A 20,170-nucleotide genomic window follows, 5' to 3' on the forward strand; every position below is an offset into this window, starting at 1 on the left:
CATTCTCTTCCTAAAGTGCAGCAACTTGAGCAATGGAGAGGAAATTTCTGTTCCCACTGTTTGTACCTAAGATTGCTGGTCCTTCCATAATGATCCATTTAAGCAAAGTCAAATGCCCCTGGGAAATTCTTCAGAAAGTAAGAGGGAAAGAAAGAAACTAAATCCCTCTTTTAAGAAAGTTGGCTCCTCTTTCCCAATCTTACCTTCCCAGCCATAACAAGCTAATTAATCAAAGTTTAAATGCACAAGGTGAAGTAGATTTTATTCCCTTAACTGTATTTTGCCTGGTTAAGACATGGGCTTAACACTACAAGTCTTGCATAGGAATAAATTTGGCTTTCAAATATGTACAAACCAGAGCCCCACAAATACACAAATATGCACAATGCTGCTTTTTGTTATGGAATCACAGAAAGTATAGCTTTGGAACAGTCTGTCCACACACTTAGTCTCTCTTCCTTTTCAAAATTCACCTTGTATTTCACCTTGCCAAGAAAGCAAAAATATTTTCCCGTGCTTGATTACATGCACAATCACTACCAGCTCACATTCTATTGCCCAATTACTGTGCTGAAACTTCAGATACAAGATCAGGAAAACCTGATAGCATTTTCCACACTTACAGCAGAAGAGAAAAGCACACACACATCCCTCCTGATGCCCAAGTGGACAAAACACAACATGTGAATAGAAACAAAATACATTGCTATTAGCTTCTGCACAGAGGAGGCCCTTTTAGTATTTGGAAAGGGGAAGAATATTTTCATTATTAATTATGAAGCAGAACAGCTTTTGCTACAGATTCACAATAGCTTACCCCATTTCATCTCTGTAAATACAAGGATTACTTGAAATGGCTGGGACGTCTCATCTAAAGAGACTACAACGGCCTAGCAAAAAGAAATAGATGGAAGCTGAATGATTGCTTTTTACACTTTTACAAGGCAACCTTTAATTCTGCTTTTAAATTACTTCAAGATTTTTTTTTTTTTTTTTTTGTTTTCAATGAAGCTGAATGAGGGTAGGTTTAGATTAGATATTAGGAAGGAATGTTTTACTATCAGGGCAATGAGGCACTGGAAGAGGTTGCCCAGAGACACTGGGGACCCCCCCATCCCTGATACTCAAGGCCAGGCTGGACTGAGATCTGTGTTACATGGTCTAGTGGGAGACATCCCTGCCCACACCAGGGAGCTGGGACTAGAACTTTAATGTCCCTTCCAACCCAAAGCATTCTATGATTCTGGGAGCTCTCTACCTAGAGGCTACTAACACATATAATAGAGTCTGCATTGAAATGTTTAAAAAATTAGTCAATAAATTCAAACTAAACATTAGTGTGTAACACAAGGTTATGCTGAGTATGCACAAAATTTAATTTAAATTCTTTAACGACAGAATTAACTACACAGCAGCCCCTGCAGTACAAATATAATGAGCATTGCTTAATGAACTTTCCAACTGCTGTTGAAATACCAACAATAAGGGAACAAACTTCTAGTTCGATAATTAGTTTTGTTCAGCTTTCAAAAACCAGGGAAGGGCCAGTGAAAAGTATTTCAGCTGTCAGAGTCAGTGATGAAAGTCACAATGATCAATGATCACATGGTAAACTTGCTGAAAGCTAACTTTTATCAAGGTTATCTTAAACAGTTGATGTAATAGAGAGTAAGTATTTTGTTGGCCTTATTATCCAGAAGAAAGCAATGGATAAAAACAAGGCACTACAAGAACAATGCCCAGAGTTTCAGGTAGTATCTATACTAAGATGATTGATTTCTGGTATTAGAGTCAGTATATTCAATAAATTAGGCTTGAATAGTAAATTCAACATGCAAAGGCTATTTTCTTTCTACTTCATGAAAAAAAAGAGGAGAAAACGTATTAATAAATCACAAGCTGCAGTTCCCAGTCTTCCACCAGCACATTCCTCTGCTAAACCTCATTTGGATGAGAGCTACAACCAGCAGAAATCCGCTCTGGCCTCTGTGTAGACTTGAAACTGAGGCACATTTGCTTCCACAGGCTGCTCTGCCTTGAGCACCTCCAAAAACAATCCTGGAGAAAGGACTGAACATGCAGCTGAGTCTTGAGGAGAGCAGTTACTGCTTCATCACCTCCCTGCAGTACTTTCGTTTCTCACAGCAAGGCTGACATTCTTTTGAGACTATAAAAGGCAGCAACAGATAAATTAATGGAATTTTTAGAACAGAGCAATAAAGTGCTTTGAAGTAGCAAGCAGCTAAAAAAGGAAATCAAGCAGCCATTACATCAGCTGAATGACAAATGCATCCAAGAATCAGTTTGAAATTTAATCTACCATAATCTTATATGCGAACATTACTCATGTGCATGTTTAGTAAAAAGTTAAATTGATCCTTGGGACATTTTAAACTTCTCCTAAAGCCTTCGTTCATAGAAAAAGATATTATACATGGGTCTTATTCTAGTTTAAGGAATGATGAAATATCAGCCGTTCCTCACTGAGGTTCAAGAAAAGTATTTTTACCTCACATGGTAGAATCTGTTCAATCAGTCTCAATTTCTGTTTAGCTGTGGGTGAGCGCACACTTCATTATTTGCAGCAGATGACTTGTGATACCTGCTGAGTGAACCCTTGAGAGCTGCTGCCACACGCTCTTCAGCCTCCCTACTCAATATCCAAACATTTCTGAGCACAAAGGATGATTTTAGAGACTTCATGTGTAGTCTGTGTGGGTTCAGAGCCAGAAACAAGGAGCCTGAGCTCTACAATGCCTGGCTTTTTTGGCTTACACCATCCATACTGCATCATATAGTCCTTCAATAAGTGCATATCTCCAAAAAAGGAGTTAAACACATTTTTAAAAAGAAGTGTAAGAAATAAAAAATCTTATAAGGGATGGGATAGCTGCAATGTCACTGCACTAACTCAACTCCAAATGTCTTCAAAGTCTTACCTTTCTCTATAACTATCACTCATATTTAGCTTGAAAAATCATGATTAAGAGTTCTTGTCCTGAATTGTTTCTCTAAAATTGCCTGCCGTCCCAAACAGCATTCAATTTCTTAATTTACATAATTCTTCATTGTTTCAGTTGTCTTTATTTCCTCTCCCTCAGCTTTCTGACTATTTTGCTCAGAATAACTAACATTCCTGACATTGTCATTTTCAGCTTTTAATTAGATAACTATTTTTCCAATTCAAAGTCAGCTCTCTGTTAAACTCAGAAATGTGACTTCTAACAGAAAAGGCAATAATTTGGTTTGATGCTTAGTAAATCTTTCCCCAGGGGACTAAAATTCTGCTATGCACAAAGGGAGCACTGACTAAAACATATCTGAAAGTTATCTGCTTCTTATACTGTACTCCTCCAATGTTCAAAGCATTTTACATGCTAATATATTGGTTTTTTCCTCAGATGCAAAGCTAGTGAAGAGATTTGGTACATTTACTGTGAACAACACCATGCACTTGGAAGCTTCTGTTTAAGATAAGGGGAAACTGAATACCTGAAGACACAATGAAAAATTATTCTAGAAATCTAAAGCATTTGCTAAAATGCACTGTATTACTTTGCTTCACATATTAAAACTGTACAACTATTGTTATATTGGATATTGATACAAGAACAATATTGTATATTGTTAAATTTTTCTTGCAAGGCAGAGAGAAATTAGAACACTCATTTATCATCTAAGCTTGTTGCAAGCTAGTTTCACCAAAAAGAAAAATGAGAAAATCACATGAAATTTACTTTGCACCCCATTTACACTTCTACGAGCAAAATCAACTAATGCTAGAGTTCTTCTTCAAAAACAGGCCCAGTTTTACAGCAGTAAATGCTTTGAAATTTCTGCAGTGTGAAAAGTGTACAGTGAAATAACACAAGTGCTGATAAACATCTCCTTTGCTTACAAGATGAAAACAACAGCAGGTTCCATTTAACTGCAGACTGCCTTTAATTCAAATGAAACCAAAAAGACTCAATGAAGAAAGTGTTTTTAACAACTACAGAGAACAGAAAGATGAAACCTGTCTATCAGCTGGATTGAGGCATTTGTTTTGGTTTTTGTAAACTGTTATTATGTGCTTCTGCATTCTATTGATTTTACTTCCCAGGTGTATTCATCCTTCAGAAGACAATGATCCAAAAGTAATACCAGCACTCATTTATATACTTAGGGTTTGTGCCAGAGTCTCAAGTAAAGATTTTCTTTTAAAAGGTGACAAGGACACCTGTGTAAATCCTATTCAGCTGAAAGCTCACAGAAGAACAACACTAGGCTGAGATGATTTTGGAAGACACCAGTGTGATTAACAGAGCTTGTCTTTTGCCATGATGCAGGAGGAATGAAGCAAAACCAAAACCATGAAGCCACAGGTGATTATTCCATTCATTCCCAACAAAACTTAAAAATTCAATTGCTTAAGAAGGTTCCCAAGGATAGACAGGACTGGGAAAGATGGAGAGAAACATGGAGACAGGCCCAGTAAGTGCCATGAGACATTAACAGAGATTTCTGAAGGCTTATAGAAGTTATTTACTCCTTCCTTTTAAATGGGGATAACACAAATCTAAAAGCATTGGAAAAAATGTATCTTTGGCAATGGGGGATAGCACAATGCCAGAAGAATATCTTTTAATCATAGCTGTTCATAAAATCCAGGGCACCAATATAAACAATACAACATAAACACAAGTTTGCAACTGCACCAGTTGCCAGCTGCTTAAGAGGCTTTAAGCAAAAAAAGCCTTCTAAATATCACTTTGAGGACCTAATCTCAGACCCCTAGTCTGCTTCAAGAGCAGGTTTTGTTTGAAGTTTGGGAGGGATACAATTATTACCAGTAGCATGCAATATCTGTGACAACTCTTTTGCCTGTTTATGTTTGAAGGAACCATTGTCAAGGTAAAATTACTGCCTTTGTCACCTGAAAAAAGCAGGTTACATAATGACTCACATGCCATTGTATAGTTAAGAAGTAGCAATATTTTATTCCTGCTAAGACAGGACAAAAGTATTCCTATTCAAAGAATCTTTTTCTCTACTTGTTTCACATAGAAGTCTTCACACAAGTTTCAAATTATTTAAATTTCACAAGTGCTCTACTCAAAACATTTCAGCACATCAGTAATTTCTAAATTTATTCATGAAGTTGTTTGCTTCCTTAACCATGTTTGCTTCAATGAGGTAAAGAAGACATCATTTGTCCATTTCCCTGGATGCAGCATTCTAATTTTCTATATCTGAAGTACTACATATTTATATATTTATCCAGTAATGTTTATGTGGAAGACTAATTTCTATCTTGCTTCTACATTCTACCTGCTGAACATCTGCTCTCCTTCACTGCTTGGAAAGGATTTTAACCTTTAGCAGGCATGGTAGCAACCTCTCTAAGTTTTTCACTATCAGAAATCTACAACTGGGCTGCTTGAAACCTTTGCAGCCAAGTCTACAGTTTTCCTTCTACTGTTTTAAATACCTCTCCTAAAGGTTTTACCTGGTATGAGAGAGAGATGACACTTCAGTTTGGATTTGGACTTATTTTGAAAACTCAAGTTCACATGGCCTGGGAAGATGGCAGAAAAACTATTCTAATTCATCATAGTCTCAGTAATACTTGGATTTTTCGCTTTTCTTCTACATTGCTCTGACAATCCTTTGTTAAATTTGATTTTTTTTTCAAGACCACATGTTGTATTTTGAGATCTTTTTTGCTGCATAAATAGAACAGTATTATTTATCAATATTTCTTTTCATTAAAAGTGTTTTATTATCTTCCTTCTCCCTAAAATATAAAACTGCCTATTTTACATCTCAAATGAGACCTTTGCTAGCTTACAGGGTTTTTTCCAGTAACCTATTTGTTACACTGTAGTTCCTTGGATTTCATCCAGCACTGTTGAAGTCCTTACCCTATAGGTATTTGTGCACCGTCATGCATAAAGAGCTTTCTGGAGAATGAAGCAAATATCTGTGTCCCTTTGACAGTGCATCTCCATTCTTTTAAATATTTAAACCAGCTTTACTTGGCAAAGCTATCTCTTTGGTAATATTATTTAGGTCAATTTCTCACCAATTATTCTTACTGACTAAATAACTCAAGAGGGAGCATTTTTAAACCACCAGCTCTTCAGAACAGGAAAATTATTAATTTTACAGTGTCAGAAACAATGTTATGATCTTTGTGCACTACTGTTAATTAAATAAGGAACACTGTCACAGAACACAGATGGGTAAGTATGATCAGAAGTTAGCACTCTGCCTGTTCCTCCTTCTCTCTCCATTATTTATTGAAGTTGTTTGGATTTGTTTACAAAAACACCAATAACAAACTTCTGGTTTTTTCCTGCAAATGACTGAAGAACAAGCTTGCATTCATTCCCTTCGCATTAAATAGATGCAAATCTGAGAACAAAAAGCCATTTCCATTAAAATTCAGTCCATGTAATTTATCATTTATGTACAGCTGTCCCAACAATTTTCCACCAAAACCATTGTTATGGTTACCTTATGTGCCAAAACAAGAAAGAGCAAGTGTATCTTAAATTTTTTCTTTTTGACATTGCCCTTTGAAAGTAAATTACCAGTTTTCACTACTAAACACTAACATACAAACACCATAAAATTAAGGTAAAAGTAATAAATTTATATGGAGGAAACTTAATTTTATACATGCTTACACTTCATGGTGGCAATCCTACATTCAATTGAAACCAGTGTAAATCTATGCCAGGAACAGAGAAAGACACATGGATCCTGATTAGATATAAACCTCTTGCAGGTGAGGCAGAAGAGGAGGACAGGAAGAAAAAATACTGGTACTTAGAAAGGCCACCACTGACATTTTTGGATGCAAGTGAGACTGCTCAGATTTTTTACAGGAAAAAAGAAAGCATTATCCATACTTACAGGGAAAATGCACATACCTGAGGCCCCCTCCACTTCAGTGATGCCAGCAAGAATTTTGCCATTCAGTTTAAAGAGAGCTGGACAGAGCCTCAAGGGACTGAGGACATGAACATTGCTGGTCCCTTCACAGCTTTATGCACAGGCCACAGTGAGAAGAAGGTCTTTCAAGGTGCTTTTTGCAAGAAGGAATGCCTGCATTTCCAATTAAATATTTTGACACTCATTCTGATGAATTTAGCAAGGAATGCTGCTATTAAATGTATTATTCTGAACAGCTAGATTCCCAGATCAGCACTGTACTTTTTGTAATAATTATCAGCTATTGTGAGCAGCTTTTATTTATCTCTTTCTCCCTCTGCTTTAGTTATGACTCATTTTCTCCTCATTAAAAAAAGTGTATTTGAACAGTGGATCAAGTTTCTCTCTCTGCTGTTTGAGATGGTTTTTATCTATCAAACTGCTTCCTTTAGAAAAATAGAAGCACATATATGTCATGCTAATGAGTCTGTGAGAGGATAACTACAACGTGTAAAAGTGTGTTTTATCTGTAGCTTACAGATAAACTGTCTCAAATACCATTGTCATCACTATGGATTTTTGTTACACTTGCTGTAACATGATTGTATTGCCATAAAAAATTCATCCATGTTAATTATGACCAGGAGAAATATCAGCTTGTTAAATAGCAAGAAAACACAACTATAATTACCTCCTGAGGAAACAAAATGAACAGAAGTATTTATACAACACAAAAACCCAAACCAAACAGGACAAAACAAAGCAACCAACCTTCTTTGTTATAAACTAACATAACCTGTCTTCAAAAATCCTATTAATTCTAATTTTAAAAGCCTAATTAATTCTAATTGCTGTCTTTCTTTACTAGCTTGATACACAGAAAAACCATTACATTACTGCTTTATTATCAGTTACAAGAGCTCAAGTCTGAACTTGCTAAAGATTCTGCAGTTCAAACTCAGATTTAAAAAAAAAAAAAATCAATCCAAGAAATCCAAGCACACAACATGCTCCACTCTACCCCTCCCAACTTGTCTGGAAAGAACTGTCTGAGGAAAACTTGAGGGTAGTAGGATGCCTTACACATCTGATGCTCTGCAGCACTCTTGCCAGACTGTTGAGCTTTTGGGTTCTGTTTCCTCTCTGGCTTTCATCACTGAAACCCAAATGCAGCCAACAGAAGCGTGCCAAGGCAAAGCTCTTTTGGCTCACTCAGTGCCCTGCTAAGTGGCAGGGTCAGGAAGTCTGCATGGGGTGGGAGGACACGAGGCAGCAGTGGCAGGGAAAGAGCAAAGCAAGAATCATTAAGAGGTGTTTACTTGTCCCATTATAATAGGCCCCATTTAAAAATGCTTAGTTCTCTAAAAGAGTTTTAACTCTAAATTAGTAAATTCCACATGGAAGCTTTAAAAATTTTTGTTATTAAAAAAAGGCCAAATATTGGACTTTAGTTTTATTGTATTTCTTCAAAATTTTATCTTGCTTTTCTGTGTGTTGGTGGGGGTTTTTTGTTTGTTTGCTGAATTGTAAGAATTAAACAACTCCTGAATACCCAGCAAAAGGAAAATAAGAAGCACCAACAGTCAGAGGACCAGGCTTGCTTGTCAATTATGATTTTAAAAGTTACTCCTTTTCATTTGAGTACTCCAATGGCCAAGTTACACAAGGTACACAAAAGGTCACAGGAGCTTCTAAATGGATAAACTGATGTCTTTCATGTGCCTTGTGGTACTCAGAAATCCTCAGAACTTCTCAGCTGTCTCCTTCTCTGCATGTTTCACCTCATTATATTGTAAGTTGTTATTGTCATAATTAGCTTCTTTGACCATCTGTTGCTTCACCCACAGCAAGCGCCTGCACACATTGTTCTATCTGTGCTGCCAGGTACTGGAGTGTTCTCATTATCTTAAAATCCTTGTCTGACAAATATCCTTGAGGATTGGAACTACATGGTCTTTAAGGTCCCTTTCAACTCAAACCATTCTATGATTAATGGAAGTCCTAGATGGTTTTCCCTACTGAGAACACTGTGGGTTTTACCAGACCTGCTGGTATTTTGGACCTGTACACCACTTCCTATACAGGAGATATTTTGTTACACAGAGTGATAAGTTAGACAGACACAGATGAGCTCTGAAGCATGCCAGCACTTGTCTTGGTCTTGGAATGCCTTTTTTTAAATATATTTCAGTCTACTAAGTCTATAATTGCTGTAAGCTGCTTTTTGGGCAGTTTATAGAAGTTGGCCTGGCCTTAACTTTCATGGAAGCATTACCTTTTTTCTTGAGTGCTGTCAGAACTTTGTGATCTTGCAAGTCACACCTCCATATGTTTGAAAACAATTTCATTTATCTGTAAACACCTTGAAAATCCTTTTCACTGTCATCTACAACAGTGCATAACTTCCCAGAGCATAAGAGCTCTAAAGCAAACCTTGAACATACTACCTCCTTTGCACATTCAATAAGATGCCAAGGAAAACAAAACCCTGCAAAACCCAAAAATCAAAGCCAGACAGCTCCCAAACATATTTCCACTGATTTTTAAGATGTAACATGGGACAAGACTGAGACAAACATATATATATATATATATATATATAACACATGCTTCCAGTTATTTTCATGCAAACACAAAGTTTACAAGAACAAAATAAGCACGGCAGATCCCATTTTAGAAGAGAGTTAATTTCTAGACCTGAGATTCTAAAACTCAAGCCTTCAGCTTCCCAGATGTGACCACTATAAAACAACATCAAAGGCAGCTAATTTCAGATCAACAACAAAATTGGCTCCACCATCTCCCTGGAGCTTTTCCTCATCACCTCCAACACTCACATATGTGAGGTAGGATTTCATGTTTTGCCTGCCCACAGCAAACCAGACTCCCCCTCCCATCCTGTTACTGATTTGCTGTCCCTTTCTTCTGACCCTTCTGCATCTGGGACACAAACTCATTTTAAGAGGCTGCATTTCTTCAGCCACAGTCAGCCTCATTCCCCAGACCCAACCTAAAGAGGGGCTATCCATGGTCCAGATACACATCCCAAGAGATGCCACCACACTGTCTATTCCACACTGCTGGCTCCAGCTTCCCACCAGGAGAAGCAGCTGCCTGTCACTTCCTAGCCTTCAGCACAGGCCTTGGCTCAAAGACACCCTCGTGTAAAAGTCGTGCATCTGGAAATGGATTTAACAAACCACTTCGCAGTTCATAAGCATAACAAGAAGGTGCAACATCTAAACAATCAGCAGAGTTTCATCGGTTTCTAGGTCATTTCCCCCTTCATCTGCTTAGTAGTAGGTTTGTACTTTTCAAGTGAAAGTTTTCTTGCAACACTATATAATATCGTATGCAAGAGTTCTACAAAGTTGATGAAAGCTTGTGTATACAGTAATAAAAACCTTACTATTTTTGCAGTCATAGCAAGACAATATTGACACTGCTGCTTATTGTCCATCCAGCTGAACTGCTGACTGTATTTAAATTTTTAAGGGCTGCAGTAAGTTACCACACAGTCCACAGTATTTAAATCCCATGTGAGCCCTTTTCTCACTCAGGCTGTAAAGCATCTTGTATTCCTAATCTTGCCTCCAGAACATTGCCCCTTTTCATCACATATATTGTTTTACAGAGCACACACTGTATGGATCACAGAATCATAGAACCATTAAGGTTCTATGTAAGTAAAAAGACTGCCAAGATTATCAGGTCCAACCTTTCATTGATCACCACTGTGTCAACTAGACCAAAGCACAAAGTGCCACATCCAGTCTTCACTTGAACACTTCCAAGGATGGTGACTGCACCACCTCTCCAAGAAGCCTACTCCAATGTTTAACAACCCCTTCTGTGAAGAAATGCTTCCAGATATCAAGCCTCAGCCTTCCCTGATGCAGTCTGTGGCCATTTCCTCTTGTCCCATCACTGGTTGTCTGGCAGAACAGACTGACCCTACCTGCCTACACCCTCCTTTAGGTCACTCTAGAGAGTGGTAAGGTCTCCCCTAAGCCTCCTTTTCCCCAGGCTGAACACACCCAGCTCCCTCAGCCACACCTCATAGCACTCTCCAGACCCTTCCCCAGCTCTGTTTCCCTTCTCTGGACTCTCTCCAGCCCCTCAATGTCTTTCTTGCAGTGAGGGGCCCAGAACTGGGAACAGCACTTGAGGTGTGGCCTTCACCAGTGCCCAGCACAGGGGGACAATCCCTGTTCTGGTCCTGCTGGCCACATCTTTCCAGGCCCAGGCCAAGATGCCACTGGCCTTCCTTTTGAAAATATAGCCAAAAGTAATTTATTATTTCTTTAAAATGGTTGAATAATTGAAAGAATGGCAAAAGTCTTGTTTCCTTCCTTTATACAGTTGCTCTGTCCACATACCTCTAATAAAAGAGCCAATAGATAATTTACTAAAACCACTGCCAGTCTTTCCAAAAGAAATGGGAAATTTCCATCAATTTTGTTTCCAGATCAGAGGCAGAGCATCCTTGTAAAGCTCCTCTTATGAGATATACTGATCTTATCTGTTTGCTTTTAGAAAGTTTGTTGGAGATAATTAGCTGCATGGATTTGGGAAGATGCACTACACACAGTTGCTTTTAATTCTAGGAATTCAAGAAACATTGTAAGTGCCCCTACAAGTGTTTATAAGAAATTACCTTCCATTTCTATTTTTCTTTGGAGGTGCAGAATAAATTTGGGGAAATGAAAGACTTTAAATTCATTCTAACATGTTTCACAATGTAGAAAGTATTTAAACAACCTTGACATAAATCTCACTGATTTTAAACAGTTTTTGGAACTAAATTCAATTTAGCAAAACAAGAGCAGCACTTTGGATATCATCCTTTTTTGTGTAATAGTGAACTTAAGTCTTCCCTGAAAACTCCTAAGGAAACATATGGATAATTTCACAGAGAAGTGTCACAAACCAAAGCCCTACAGAGGAAAGTAAAAATAAACAATATCCTCTTCTCTTCACTCATCCCATTAGAATAGCAACAGAACATAAACTCAGCAAGAGAGTAATTGGTCATCCTGATAGTAAAAGTCAAAGAACTGCAACTTCACAATATTAAGGTAACAAAAGCCCACAAAATCATCACTATAATTGCTATAAAGGTGAAGTAAAACTTATCATGTAAAACTACACAATGGTGTCCAATCTCTACTTTTTTTTGAGAGTAGACACAGAGAATCTCATAATGAGAGTCCAAAACTGGTTGGCAGCCATTTGAGGACAACGTGCTAGCGTTTGTGCTGGGGGGAGGAGGAAGAGGAACACCAAAACACAGGAAGTTAAATGAAGGATCTATAGTGCTATGTGCTTGGTTTAAATCAGTCAGGATAACACTGATGTCACAAAGTCATGGCTAAAGTCAGTACTTACTGCTCTGTAGATGTAGTACCTGTCTGAAAGCTCTAGGAATCTGTGCCTTTGGCAGTCTGCCCGGTGTAACAGCTTATTCCCACATAATTTCATGTATCTCAACTCCTTTCAGTAACTGGATGATCCAAGGTGTGACTTTGAAATCTTTTTCACCAAGAACACTCCAAACACTCACTGCAAGAAGCACTGCCAGCAGGAGTGCTGAGTATGCTGCTGTTTGCACTGGTGGTCACCCCTGTACCCTGGGAGTCAACAGTAAACCTCTCACACTGTTAAGGCTTGGTCAGTCCCTCATCACTCTCCCTGTATCCCTTTTGAGCTACATTTTCTGCAGGAGATACAAAAGTTTACAGTAGGGGCCCTTCCCCCATTGTCACTGCTGGGACTGCCCAGCTGTGAGTGTTTCTGTTCTTTAAAGCCCAGCATTCTTCAGTTTGGGGCAGCATTCAGAAGAGATAGGGTTGTCATTAGCAGTTGTCCTAAACTGATCTTTAATTCTTCTGTGCCCCAAGTCTTCCACATTCAAAACTCACTACACAAGAACTTTCATCTCCACACCACCATCTTCCAACACACTAAAATACCACATTACCTCAACAGATGCTCATGCCTACCTCTGCTTGACAACTCATATTGCTCATCTGCATGTTTAATAGCAATTTTTATTTTTGAAATAAAATACAAAAAAATAAAAGCTTTGCTAATGTCATCAAACTGAAAAATAAAGTGGTCTTCACCATTTGGAAACCAGGAATATTGCAGAGTTTTTAAAATTTTTTTTTTTTTTTAAATACCATTTTGTTGTCATCTTATTACAGGGGTTCCATACAGTTGTCTCCTTATCACAAAAGTTCCATACCTTCTTGGTGTTTTCTCGTGGGTTTCTCCTCTGAGCACTGACTCTTTGTTCTTCACTAAATAACCAACTGACTCCAGTTCCCTTCTCACCCCTCTCTTTTATAGAACTCTTCTTTCACTGGTTACAGCTGTGGCCTGTTAAAGTCAGGCCTGTTCCTAATCTTTGATAATTGGCCCAGCTGTAACTCCTTAGGGGTAAGATTACTTTCTACACTGTCTTTATTTTCTTATATTCTATCCCCCCCACACACCATTTGAGTTGGGAGTATATTTTCTAAATTTATATTATTCCAACAAGGCAAACACTCCCATTCATCAAAGATAAGGGATGAACATACCCTGCCTGCTCAACTGGACCTGCCTCCAACTGTGACACCAAGGAGACACTTTATCAGTAGCTGAAAGATCAGGCTGCTGCTGCTGCTCCAGGAACACCACAGAGCACATAAACCTGCCCAAGCACGGAGCACAGCCCAAGCCCTCCCCATACCCTGCCTCTGCTGCTAACAGAGCAGTCCCACCTCAGCTCCCTGCAGCCCTTCCCAGCCTGCAGAGAACTCCACAGCAGCTGGTATTGCATCCATACACAGCAACACTCCCAGCTGCCTGTGCCTCAGGAGCCTTTTGCCTCTTCAAGCTAATTTGTTTGCAGAGCTGCCAGGAATCTAAACTGCCATTCCACTGACCCCACTGCTTGTGTTTAAGGGATAGCTCAGCATCTGAGGGGAGCTAAAATTTTAGGCGAATAGCATGCAAATATAGTTGATTAAATGAGGGAGAAAGTGCTTTTAAGAGTTCCAAAACCTCTTTATGAGTTGTTGTAGCTCAAAATCCATAGGGATAGGCAAACATTTGTGTTGCTCTAACCATACCTAAAATATTCACTTTTCTAGGAGTGAAAAAAGAATTAAAAAAACCCCAGATGTTACCTTTTCCCACAGCCCTATTTAGTATGTAAAATCACAAATATTTTTCCTGAATAAATATTGCAACTAACACTTTGTCCCAAAAAAGAGACAAAGCGGTAACAACATTGCTTCTCAGACTGAAGACAGTAGTGAAACATTTGCTTTAAGGCAATTAACAAATTACTAGTGCATCCCAGAGGTTTCAGTAACTATCTGAAATTCTTTAATGTGACATGAGTGTCAGTAAACTCCCTAAAGTAGCACTGAGATTAGTATTTTACAGCAGATTTGTTCCTCGGCTTGGAAGTCTGCAATTCTGTCACAAATACACTCTTGAAAAGCACTGCAGAATTGGATAAGCTAAAGGAAAATGCTGTATCCTACAAAATTCAACAGTTTACCATTTTAGCCAATAAAATTTGAGCTAATATAAGCAACTAGATTGAAAAAAAGAACTGGAATTAATTCAAGTAACAATGACAGGCTAGGACATACCAAAACAAGAAAAAATTTCCTTAATAAAACTCACTGATTTGGAGGGAGCCTCTGCTTTCTATAAATCTGTCCACACATTCAATACAAAATCTTTGGAAAAAAAGGCTTTAAAACATGAGAGTGGTACTCACTTGTAAATTCTTCTTGTTGCTATCTACCTCAGCTCTCCAGTAAAGTCATTGGAAAGAAATAAAATCATACTATTGAGTAAGAAATACTTTTTAAAAAACCCATAAATCAACAATACTTTGCTTCAACAATACCTACATTGAAAGTGCCATGCTGGTCAATCTTGCCTTACAGAAGTAACAGACAAAATACTTGTAGAGCTGCATTTTTTTAATGATTGCCTATTTTTATTAAAGTTGAGGAGCAACTGTTCATAAACGTATTTATTGACTTTGGAAAGAGAAATGGTTAAACAACTTTTTTGTGGTCTTACTCATATAAAATAACTATGCTTCATCTCTGGGCACACTCTGCATCCAGCCTCACAAATGGCTGTAAAAGTGGTTTGGAGAAAAACTGAATCAGCTTGAAGCTTGTTACAGGTGACCCAGCAATGCAGAAACATTACCAAGGCCAAATTCATTGTATCTAACTTCGAATTTGGCTCTGAGGCAGGGATGGACCTCCAGAGCCCCTTCCATTGTAAACTACGCTGTGATTCTATGAATGGATACTGAAAACACTTTTTTTTCTAATGTCAATGTATTATTACTCTATTTATAACTCAATAGCGCCCTCTGCTGATATTTTCCTGCTTAGTTATTTGCATGGAAAAATTGAGAGGGTGTGTTATGGGAATGTGTTAACACCTTTCCTGCAAAGGAAGGGAGGAAAACTGCAGAATATTCATTCAGCAAAGCGAGAATATAAGTGATTAACACCTTTACAAGGTAGTTTGGAAATTGTTGGGGTATTGAAGGTCAAAGCAGGTCTCTTCACCCTTTGCCATTAAAATTTAGGACATTTCACAGCAGCCTTCAGAGCTACAGAACAATCCTTCCCAGAATACAAACGCCAAAAAGAACTATCAGCCTCCCTTGCTACAACGACAGCAGGTGCATGCAGGTAACTTGAAAGAGGAAATTAAAAAACAACATGACAGAGAAACCTCTCAAACTTGGAATATCATAATTAGGAACCATTCATCTTCACCTGCCTGAGCTGTAGTTTTACATACACAAAACTTTGCAAGTGTTAGAGGAAAAAAATTATAACCTCCAGTAAAGAAAGAATTCTGGTGCAATTTAGGTCTTAACCCTCAGCAGAGTCTACTTAAGAGGACAACATCAAAACAGGTTTTAAGACAACTAAAATGGATGTGTGTTCAAAATAAATATTACAACACACAACAGAGCTTCTTCAAACACTTGTCAGGATTATTACTGGCTGTTTTAGAAGTTTCTCAGTTGTTTGACAATTAAACTTTAATAAAACTGCTATAAAGGTTGGCAAAAGAGCAAAGTTCTCCCTTCCAATTTTTTAGACTACCTAATTTCTAGGCAAAATTATCATCTTTTTCCAATTTTTACATTAATTTCCAAGCTTTTAAGTGCTTTGTAGAAGTGCTTGCTCTTATTTTAGACATATCATTTCTAAATCTGTTTTTTTCTTTTGCATTCCACCAGTCTCAATGGCCAGTAAGAGTTCCCACTTAATGGACTTTATTCCCTAGTTAATCAGCAATAATAGCCTATGACTGAACCATTCTGAGGTCAAGTTATACAAGTATTTTCATAATAGAGATAAGATAGTAGAAAAAATATTTGTAGAAGCGACATGGCCATTCACATATATATGAATTCAAAGCATTTCAGGTATCCTTCATAGTGTTTCAATGTCTTTTCATGAAGATCTGTTTACACACCCATGGAAGATAAAAATTACACTAAAGAAAGCTAAACCCTATCTTTTTCCTGTGTACTGCTGAATGGGACAGAACAGTAAGGGAAGTTCAGGCAAAGCAATGAAACTGATCACCACAAGGTTGGAAAGGCTTCCATAACTACTGTTTCAGACAGATGATTAGCAGTATTATATTCCTTACATATACCTAAATTAAGAAAGAAGTGTGGTTTTTTAAGATTATATTAGAAAACACAAAGACCCTTGGCACTGTTAAAAAATGACTCAATGTTAGAAGCACATCTGAGTACAAATGTGAGAATGTGGTTTATTGCTTGTGTTGTATTTGATGAACACAAAGGAATTCAGCCTAAACCATAATTAGTTATTAACTAGCTAAAAGTGTTTCTCTAAGAAGTTTTGTGTTTCTAGCACATTATGAATTACCATACATGCACCCTGAGATTCTAAATCTATCTGCTAAGGCACAAATGAGAGTCCAGTCAGATAAGGAGGAGTCACTTGTGAAAGCACCTTCCTTCATTTGAATGGTCTGATCTGTATTCATGTATAGTCACTTGACTGATATAAATAAACTTTTACTCATACTTGCAGAGGCAACACAGTCCTGAACATTTCTTTACTGGCTTCTGAATCAACAGAATTCTTGACTGAGTGCCAGCAGTAGCTCTCCTAGTGGTAATGCGCAAGCCAGAAGAAACACAACTCAACTTTCCATTGCAGGCTGAGCATGCAGCTAGAAATGGTTTTATTTATAAACATGCTGCAGCATGGGTGGCAACTCCAGCAGCAAGGACTGCAAGGCACCAGCAGTACCTGACTGCTCTGGCAAACAAAAGCAGCTCAGAACTCCAGGTACACATCCAGGCACATCTTACTGAGAGAGAACAATTTAATTCCTTACACTATTCCATCTTACTCATTTTCAGGATGGTAGATATTGTTCTATTAAGTGCAAACCCCAAAGTTTCCAGACAGTTCACCATACAACATTTCTAGTGTAGTAGCTTGTTACTGCTGTGCCTGGATTCCATCAACAACACAGGCTGGAAATACTAAACCCAGTATCTCCCAGTATAACCACTCTGACTTACCAAGGAACATCAATTCTAGAGGACCCTATGAGAAGGAATCCCTGAAAAGTTACGACTGAACATTTTTTTCTCTAAGTGTGGTTATCTGCTTCTGGGAAGTAGCATTTAACAGGTACTCAGTTAAATTACTTTTAAATTAATATTTCTTGCTGCTCCCACACCACCATTGCCCCTTGGCCACATGGCTTTAGAAGTTGAGCAAGAGCATCTACACAGTGCAATATGTGGAAATAGGTCCCAAATGATTTAGTGAACCATTCCTGACAGTACCTCCTTGCATCTTAAAATAACTTTTGCTTCTGCCTGATAACATTTACTGGTTCTCTTCCAACCTCAGGCCTTAATTCAAGAAGACAGCTAGCCTTCTGCTTAGTCCAGAATAAATGATTCTGCTTGCATGGATCAAGTTAATTGTAAACTTACATGTTGATAGGAGATATGAAAACAGGCTTTGAGCATGGCACCCATCCACATCACTTCTCAGTCACTGAACAAAGTGTCCCTGGCCTTCCAAGAAGAATGTGCATATAAACACATCAAGTGCTAGGGAGGAACACAGAACAGACATTTCTTAAATTAATTAATAGCTCGATACACTATGTGCTATTACACTGGAGTTTTAAAGTAATCTGATTGTTTTCACCCCCAATATAAGATGATAAAAAATACTTTTGCATTATTAGCAAGATGTGTGTTATGACATAACATAGATTCATTGGCATAAAAGCCAAGTTTGAAAAGTTCATATTATCTTCCTGGGATGAAATAAATGACAGATAATATTCCTACTTTACAAGTAGTAATTGGATCCAGCAGAATAATAGCTTCCATCTCAAGTGGGAAAGAAATTAGAATTATTACTTTTCTCTCCCATATATTTATTGTCCTTTCCCTTGGAGCAAAAGTTATTAGTGTGTCCAGGAAAATTAAATACTGCTATCCAAAAAATAAGAGATGTTAATGAAACATTGGGGTGAAGCAAAATTGAACAGATCATTCAGATCTCACCTGGCAGGATAAGACTCTGCACACAAAAAGCAAGGATGTTGACCTGCTTAAACCTTGTCAGTTTGGGTGCTCACACAAAAGCAGAAAGGGTTCTGTAAGAGAAAAAAATAAAGGAGACATAGAAGAAAAGTAAATCATCAGAGAAAGGATTTCAGATGTTAGATACATGAAAAACAGTTGTTTTCCTCTATTTAATTCCTACATATAGAAGTCAGTATAGAGTTTATATTATAAATCACATTAATGAAAAGGATGTTAGAACAAGCAGTCACCTCCAGGAAACAGAGGAAGATTTGTTGATATATTCCCATAAGCTTTCTTCATCTTCAGGCTCATTCTCAGGCTTCATCCTTCCTGAGAATTTCAGCACAAGTGCTTATTGTTATTTTTGGAACTGATTTCTGCACTCAAGTCCTTGCTTCTATAATGTTTTCCCTTCCCTAAGCTTTCTGTTAAAAACTTGGGGTTTAGAGAGCATACACAGATTTCAGAATGCAAATAATTGTTTTAAAAGGGCTATAACACAAATAGAACACATTTTAAATAAGATTAAGTCCTTCCACTACTTACCAACGTTTTCCAAAGCACCATAACACTAGCAGAAGACATACAAATCTGTATTTATCCTGTAGTATTTTCTTTCCATTTTCAGTACACAAGTAACATTCTGTTGAATAGGAAAAGTATTTTATTGTAAGCATTTTATGAAAAGCAAGTGTCATTATCAAATGCCAACATTTTAGGGCCAAGTACCTGTCAAAAAAACTACAAACTCTTCATGTCTACTAATTTAAGCAAAAAGACTAAAGGATGTTAGAGATACTAGATCTCAGTTGTTCTTGGGTTAGCTGCTAATATTTCCATTGAAACATTAATATGATTTAATGTGTTAGAAATGTACTGTTCATTTCAAAGAATGTGGTATCAGAACTCAGAAGTTCTCTTGGAAGAAAGCTTTGGCAAAGAATAATCAGGGTAGTCCCCACTTCAAACTTTTGTTTCTTTTCAGTATTTCTCTGAACAAGTGGAAGCTTCTGTAAACTAAGTATTTCTTAGTTTACAGAAAGATGATACAGAATAGCAAAATTCCTGAAGTTCATCAGAAGTAAATCTATTAAAAATGAATCTCTCTGGCTGCAACTCCGTTTAAAGTCTTGAAGACAGCAGTTTTTCCTAGCAAACATTCTATACCAAAAATCAGTGGTACTTTCATTCTTCATATTTCAGCACTGCAAGGTCATTTGCTACTCTACAGCCTTTTGTGTAATCCTCTCTTGTCCTATTAATTGCTGACAGGCATTTCAAACCTGTCATGCTGATGCATAATCCCTAAAAACAGCCTTCACCAGGAAGGGAAAGGAGCAGGGGAATAATCGGCCTTTGCCCAGTAACTCTTTGTTTATGAGGTGTTTGTTTATCATTCAAATAAAATTCATCATTGAACAACTCAGTGTTTATCAAACACATCTTCCAGAGAAAAGTAACATGTTTGACATGTTGGAAAACACTAAGCCAAAAAGGTGACTCCACTAGGAAAATGCAAAACTATAAGCAGAGAAAATATTAAACTCCAGAAGGTGAATCTAAATTCTCTGTAAGCACAACACTGGATAGTGAGTGCGAATAGGA

The sequence above is a fragment of the Melospiza georgiana genome, chromosome 6 (genome assembly GCF_028018845.1).
Source record: "Melospiza georgiana isolate bMelGeo1 chromosome 6, bMelGeo1.pri, whole genome shotgun sequence".
NCBI lineage: Eukaryota > Metazoa > Chordata > Aves > Passeriformes > Passerellidae > Melospiza > Melospiza georgiana.